The sequence below is a fragment of the Tupaia chinensis genome, unplaced genomic scaffold, assembly GCF_000334495.1.
Source record: "Tupaia chinensis unplaced genomic scaffold, TupChi_1.0 Scaffold000407_1, whole genome shotgun sequence".
In the NCBI taxonomy this organism is placed as follows: Eukaryota; Metazoa; Chordata; class Mammalia; order Scandentia; family Tupaiidae; genus Tupaia; species Tupaia belangeri.
The window spans coordinates 534332-540917 of NW_006159909.1; the positions used below are offsets into that span (position 1 = coordinate 534332).

At 47.4% G+C, this 6586-nt stretch overlaps 1 non-coding gene across 1 annotated transcript; it reads right to left on the minus strand.

The window, feature by feature from the left end:
* Positions 1-5989: 5989 nt before the first annotated feature.
* Positions 5990-6153, minus strand: LOC114008866 (U1 spliceosomal RNA). Its single transcript, XR_003550362.1, has one exon. It is a non-coding gene; the product is annotated as a U1 spliceosomal RNA (small nuclear RNA).
* Positions 6154-6586: the final 433 nt, after the last annotated feature.

A 6586-nucleotide genomic window follows, 5' to 3' on the forward strand; every position in this document is an offset into this window, starting at 1 on the left:
GCATGGTGATTACAATGCTGGACTCCCATATGGCCGACCACAGTTCGAATCCAGGACTTGGCAGCTTGTTTTCTCATTTTCCTTCTCACTCCCTCTCTGCGTGGTGAGCACGCATACCCTATAGCAAATTAAAAAATAATAATAGGGGCCAGCAGATGGCATAGTGGTTACGTCACTGGACTCCCACATAGCTAATGACAGTTCAAGTCCTTGATCCAGTGGCTTAAAACTCATGCTAGATGCGTGTGTGTGCACCGAGGATCCCAGAAGGAGAATGAAAAAGGGATTGTGTTGTGGCCATCTCCCTAGGTGGTGATTTCTCACTTTTCCTCAGTGTCTCTGTCTCTCTCTCTCTCTCTCTGGAGAGCACACACACCTCAAAGCAAAAACCTCTAAAAATAATCATAAATAAATAAAATTTTAAAAAAATAAGGGACCAGCAGATGGCATAGCAGTTACATCATTGGACTCCCACATGGTCAACGGCAGTTAACGTCCTGCACCCACGGATCAAAACTCACACCAGGCATGTGTGTGTGCATGCTTAAGACCCCTGGAGGAGAATGGAGGAGAAGAGATTGTAGTTTGGTCATACCCCAGGAGGTAATTTCTCGTTTTCCCTCTCACTGTGTCTGTCTGTCTGTCTGACTCTCTCTTGACCGAGTACATGCGCCCTAAGTCAAAAACCTCTTAAAAAGAAAACTAGGGGGGCAGGCAGGTAGTGCAGTGGTTGAGGTGCTGGACTCCCACATGGCCAGTTACAGTTCAAGTTCCAGATCTGGCAGCTTGCTTTCTCATTTTCCCGTTCTCTCACTGTCTCTCTCTGGTCAAATTAATAATAATAATAATAACAACAAATAATAAAATAATTATTTTTAAATAATAATAAATAATATGTTGAAAATGAAAACTTGAAGCCTGAACTGTTGCACAGAAAATTATCTTTCTTTTTGTTTTAGAATTATTTATTGGGCCATCAGGTGGTGTGGTGGTTAAGGCACTGGACACTCCCACATGGCCCAGTTTGAATCCTGGACCTGGTGGCTTGCTTTCTCACTTTCCTTCTGTGTGTCTGACTTTTTTTTTTCGGAGAGGTTTTTGCTATAGGGTGCATGTGCTCTCCAGAAAGACAGAGACAGAGAGACAGAAAGTGAGAAATCACCCTCCAGAGGGGTTGGCCACGCCGCAATCCCTTTTCCATTCTCCTCTCGGGATCTTGGGCACGCATGCACATGAGCCCAGCGTGAGTTTAAGCCACTGAGTCTGGGACTCAAACCACGGTTGACTATGTGGAACTCCAGCGACATAGCCATTACGCCAACTGTTATTTAGTCTCTATCTCTCTTTAGAAATAATAAAGTCCCTGTATCTCAAAACAGTCACAAATACTTATTGAGCAACTACTTTTTGCCCTTAACATATTTTAGTTCAATTAATTGAATGAAGGAATCCTTATTACCATTTCGTAAATGGAGGAAACCGAGGCTCAGATGGGCTAAATCACACAACTAAGAGGTTAGTGTCCAGATTCAAACCCGGGTCTTGCTAGCTCTTTCCACCATGTCAAAATAACAATGCAAAACAGTTCTTGGTGTCCAGAGTGTGCCAGAAGGAGTGCTTGCCCTTGACCCGCCGTTTCTCGTCGGTGCCTGTGTAGATGGAAATAGTGTCCTCGGCTTGCAAATGAGGAAGCAGCAGCTAAGGGACTCAAGTCCCAGCACCAGAGGCCAGAGTTAGTAAGAGGGGAACGATGACTCCAGCTCAGGTGGTCCACAGCGTAGCCTTTATGCTGTCACCATGACAAGGAAAGCCTGAAAATGAGCCTGGGGCACTGGGCATCCTCCTTGGTGCAGCTATACCGTCCATGAGAAACACCTGGCAGGAACCGCGGGCGAGGAGAGGTGGGCTCCGGGGCTGTCCTGAGCTGGCACTGTGCGTGGAAATGTCCACGCAGCCTGGCGAGGGCCAGCACAGATGCCATATTCTTCTGCCAAAGCTGACAGGACAGTGCTAACCTGCCAAACGTCTCAAGAAAAGCTGTCAAAGCTCTCCTAAGGATGTCTGGTCTCGGGGTGGAAGGAGGGTGGAGACACTCTCCTCTCTGGTGGAAAATTCCAGTGCTACCTGGCTTGGAAGAGAAAATCTACCCTCCTCAACATTCACCTGACCTGGAGCCAGAGAGCCCTAGTGGGACCCAGAATTCAAAGCCAAGGCTGGAGCTCTGTGTCTGGAGCCGGAGCCTGAGCCAACAGAACAAACAAGGGCTCCAACTCTCAGGGAGCCTGAAGTCCAAATCAGCCCTGGGGTGACCAACCCAGAGGTACTCAGACCAGAGGCCAAGGGGAGCCTGCGTATGGCCAAGAACCTCTGAGACGTGGTCACGGTCGAAGAGAGAGACAGATCCACACCGTGGAGAGCTCTGAGGACATGGAGTATTGGGAAGCCTCACACACTGCTGCTAGGAGTAGGAATGGACCCAAACCTTGCCAAGTAGTTTAGCACTCTCTGGTACCCACTCACCCTGTGATCTAGCCACTTCACTCCTCAAAATGTTAACCACAGCATGAGCCCCCAATGTTCAGAGCAGCACTGGTCACAGAAATGAAAATTACAGCAGTCCAAACACCCATGTACACGCCAATAGATTACTACAGGGACCAGCAGTTCGGATAATGGCTATGTCGCTGGACTCCCATGTAGTCGACTGTGGTTCGAGTCCTGGACCCGGTGGCTTAAACTCACACCGGGCGCATGTGTGTGCGTGCCCAAGATCCCGAGAGGAGAATGGAGGAGAAGGGATTGTGGCGTATCGAGCCCCCCTGAGGGGTGATTTCTCAGTCTCTGTCTCTCACCCTGGCGATCACGTGCACTTTTTTAGTTTTTTGGGCCCAGCAGGTGGCATAGTGGTTAAGGCACTGTACTTCCACATGGCAGACTACAGTTCAAGTCCCAGACCTGGTGGCTTAAAACACGCCAGACGCATATGCATGCATGCCCAAAATCCCAAGGGAAAAATGGAGAAGGGATTATTGTGTGGTCATCACCCATGGAGGGTGATTTCTTGCTTTCTGTCTCTCTATCTTTCTCTGTCTCTCTGGTGAGTGCACACACCCTGCAGCAAAAATCTCTCTCAAAAAAAAAAAAAGTTTCCAATCCTTTCAAGGCACCAAATGAGCTGGCAAAAGGGCTAAGAATAGTCATGGGCCAAAAAAGAAGGGAAAGCAGGAACCTGGAGAGGATGTGGACGCTGGCTTTCACCCTGAGAAAATGTGCCAAAGCCGCACGATCTTGAGCTTCAACTCTGAAGGCCTCACAGGGCATGGAAGAGACAGAGCCTGGCCCAGTCAAGGTGAAGAATCCAACAGGAACCTCCTATCAAGCTGGGTTCCCATCACATCCTCAGTACGGAGTGGGCTAGAAATAAACACACGCCCCAAAGAGGACCAAGGAACATGGCCCATGTCTAACTTTGAAAAGCGGGTGGAAAGAAAAACATTTTTACCCATATGTAAACCTCAAGCCATCCCTTATGTTTAAATTCATAAATACAAGGCAAAAACCCTCAATCCAGTAAGCAAGGCTCTCCAAGGGCAAGGGAGTTGGCTGCAAGAATACCTGGATAGGGCAGGCAGATGGCGTAGTGGTTACATCTGGACTCCCATACGGTCGACTGAGGTTCAAGTCCCGGACCCAGTGGCTTGAAAACCACGCTGTGCACTTGTGTGTGTGTGCCCAAGATCCCAGGAGGATGGAGGAGAAGGGATGATGGTGTGGCTATCCCCCCAGGCTGAGTTCTATTCCCTTTCTGTCTCTCTGAAGAGTATATACGTCCCTCTCGCTCTCTCTGTCTCTCTCTCTCTCTCTCTCTGGCAAGCACGCGTGTCCTAAGGCAAAAACCTCTTTAAAAAAAGAAAAAAAAAATCTGGAGAAAGAGTATGCCTGCCAGGCAGGCAGCAGCAATAGCCAAGCAAAGGCCCAAAGGTAGGGGCATGCCTGCCTTGTTTCAGGAACACAAGAAGCCCTGAGGGTCTGGAGTGGAGGGAGCCAAGGGGAAATGGGGGCGCTGGGGGAGTGTGGAGTAACATACAATGAGTAAGAGGAGACCAAGGTGTCTGAGTCCTGTCGTGCCCTGCCGTCAGGAACACTTGGACGACTCGGAAATGGGCGCCATCAGAGGAGCTCAAGCAGAGGAATGAGACCATCTAACGCATACAGTGAAAGGACCTCTGATGTTCGTGCTAAGAATATGTCATTGAAGCTCTTCCAGTAATGGAGGTGATAGTAATGGTGGCTCTGGCTAGGACGGTAGCAAGAGAGGGGATAAGGTCATATTTTATATGTGTTATAAGGCAGAACTGGGGAGGCGGGGGCTGGCAAGTGGCATGGTGGTTAAGGCACTGGACTCCCACATGGTTGACTGCAGTTCAAGTTCTGGACCAGGCAGCTTGCTTTCTCGCTTTCCCTTTCCCTCTGTCTCTCTCTCTTTCTGGTCAAATTAAAAAATAAATAATAATAACAAAAAAAAATAAATAATTCTTTGGGGAAAAAAAAAAAAAAAAAACGAAAGAAGACAGAACTAGAGCCAACTGGTAGCATGGTGGTTGAGGCCCTGGACTCCCACAAGGCTGAGTCCCAGACCTGGTGGCTTGCTTTGTCACTTTTTCTCTCTCTCACTTTTTTTCTCTCTCTCTAGTCAAATTAAATGGACAAATAAATAAAATAACATAAAGTTCATTAAATAACTAAAATAAAAAGGAGGGTGCAGTAAGTGGTGTGGTGGTTAAGATACTGGACTCCCACATGGCCAACCACAGTTCAAATCCCAGACCTGGAATCTTGTTTTCTCACTCTCCCACCCCCCATTTCTGTTTCTCTCTCGTGAGCGAGCATGCCCTATAGCAAATTATAAAAATAATAATAATAGGAGCCAGCAGGTGGCACGGTGGCTGGACTCCCACATGGCTGACCATGGTTCAAGTCCTGGACCTGGCGGCTTGATTTCTCACTTGCCCTCTTTCTCTCTGTGTGTGTCTGTCTCTCTCAAGTCAAATTGAAATAATTTTTTCTAAATACAAATAAGTAAATAAATAAATTTTTAAATAAATAAATAAAAATAAAAAGGGAAGATCATGATGACTCCAAGGTTTTGGATCTAAGCAATAAGGAGAGAGTTGCCATCACCTAAGATGCAGAACAGGTTTAGAGGCAAACACAGAGCAGTCATGTTTTGTACTTGCTGAGTTTGTGATGTCCATTAATATTTAAAAGGAAAAAGGGGGGTGCTGGCAGGTGTCATGGTGGTTAAGGTGCTGGATTCCCACACGGCTAACCACAGTTTAAGTCTGAACCCAGCAGCTTGAAAATCATGCCGGTTTTGTGTGTGTATGCATCCAAAATCCTAAGAGAGGAAGCCAGCAGGTGGTGTGGTGGTTAAGGCGCTGGACATTCCCACATGGCTGACCATGGTTTGAGTCCCGGACCTGGTGGCTTGCTTTCTCACTTTCTCTTTCTCTCTCTCTGGTCAAATAAAAATAAATGAATGAATAAATAAAATTAAAATAAATAATTCTTTTTAAAAATCCTAAGATAAAAATGGAAGAGAAGGGATTGTGGCATTGCCATCTCTCCTGGGGGGTGATTACTCACTTTCCCACTCTTTCTCTGGCAAGCACACGTGCCCTGTGGCAAAAACCTTAAAAAGAGAGAGCGAGGAAAAAGAAAAAAAGAAATAGAGCTGGCCTGATAGACTTCTGATTATGGGGGCCCGATCCCCCAAGGCCAACTGCAGTTCAAATCCCAGCCCCAGTGACTTGAAAAAATCCACGAGGCACATGTACATGTGTCTCCATGGTCCTAACAGGTTGGAAAAACAGAGGAAAAGGGACTGCAGCAGGGACCGCCCCGTTCAGGTTGCACTTGCACTCTCTCTCTCCATCTCATAAGCACACGTCCCCTCTGACAATTAAGTTTTTTTTTTTTCTTTTCTTTCCAGGGGAAAGCGCGAACGCAGTCCCCCACTACCACAAATTATGCAGTCAAGTTTCCCACATTTGGGGAAATCGCAGGGGTCAGCACATCCGGAGTACAATGGATAAGCCTCGCCCTGGGAAAACCACCTTCATGATCATGGTATCTCCCCTGCCAGGTAAGTATTGACAATTAAGTTTTAAGGAGAATGTCACCGTGGCAGTTAGCTACGGAGTTGAGGAGAGAATTCCAGATGACAGACATGCGGGAGATGTCAGCATCCGGCCAGCATTTGAAGCTGTGCACTGGATGAGAACACTAGGAGTGAATGTAGAAGAGACTAAGACTGAGCCCAGAAGCACACCCAAGATAAGAGAAACCAGAGGAGGGGTGGAAGCTGAGAAGGAACAGCCAGCGTGGTAGATGGAAAACCAAGAGCGTGAGGCCTTGGAAGACATCCCCCGGCAGATGTGGCCCCGAGGCAGGTGTGCATATCTGGCAAATGTTGCTGGTTGTTCAATGAGACAAGGGCTGAGCACTGACCATTGGCAAGAGCAGTCTCAGGGGGATGGAAGAGGTGAGAGCTGAACTCAAGTTAAGCTTAGAGAAAAGTATAACC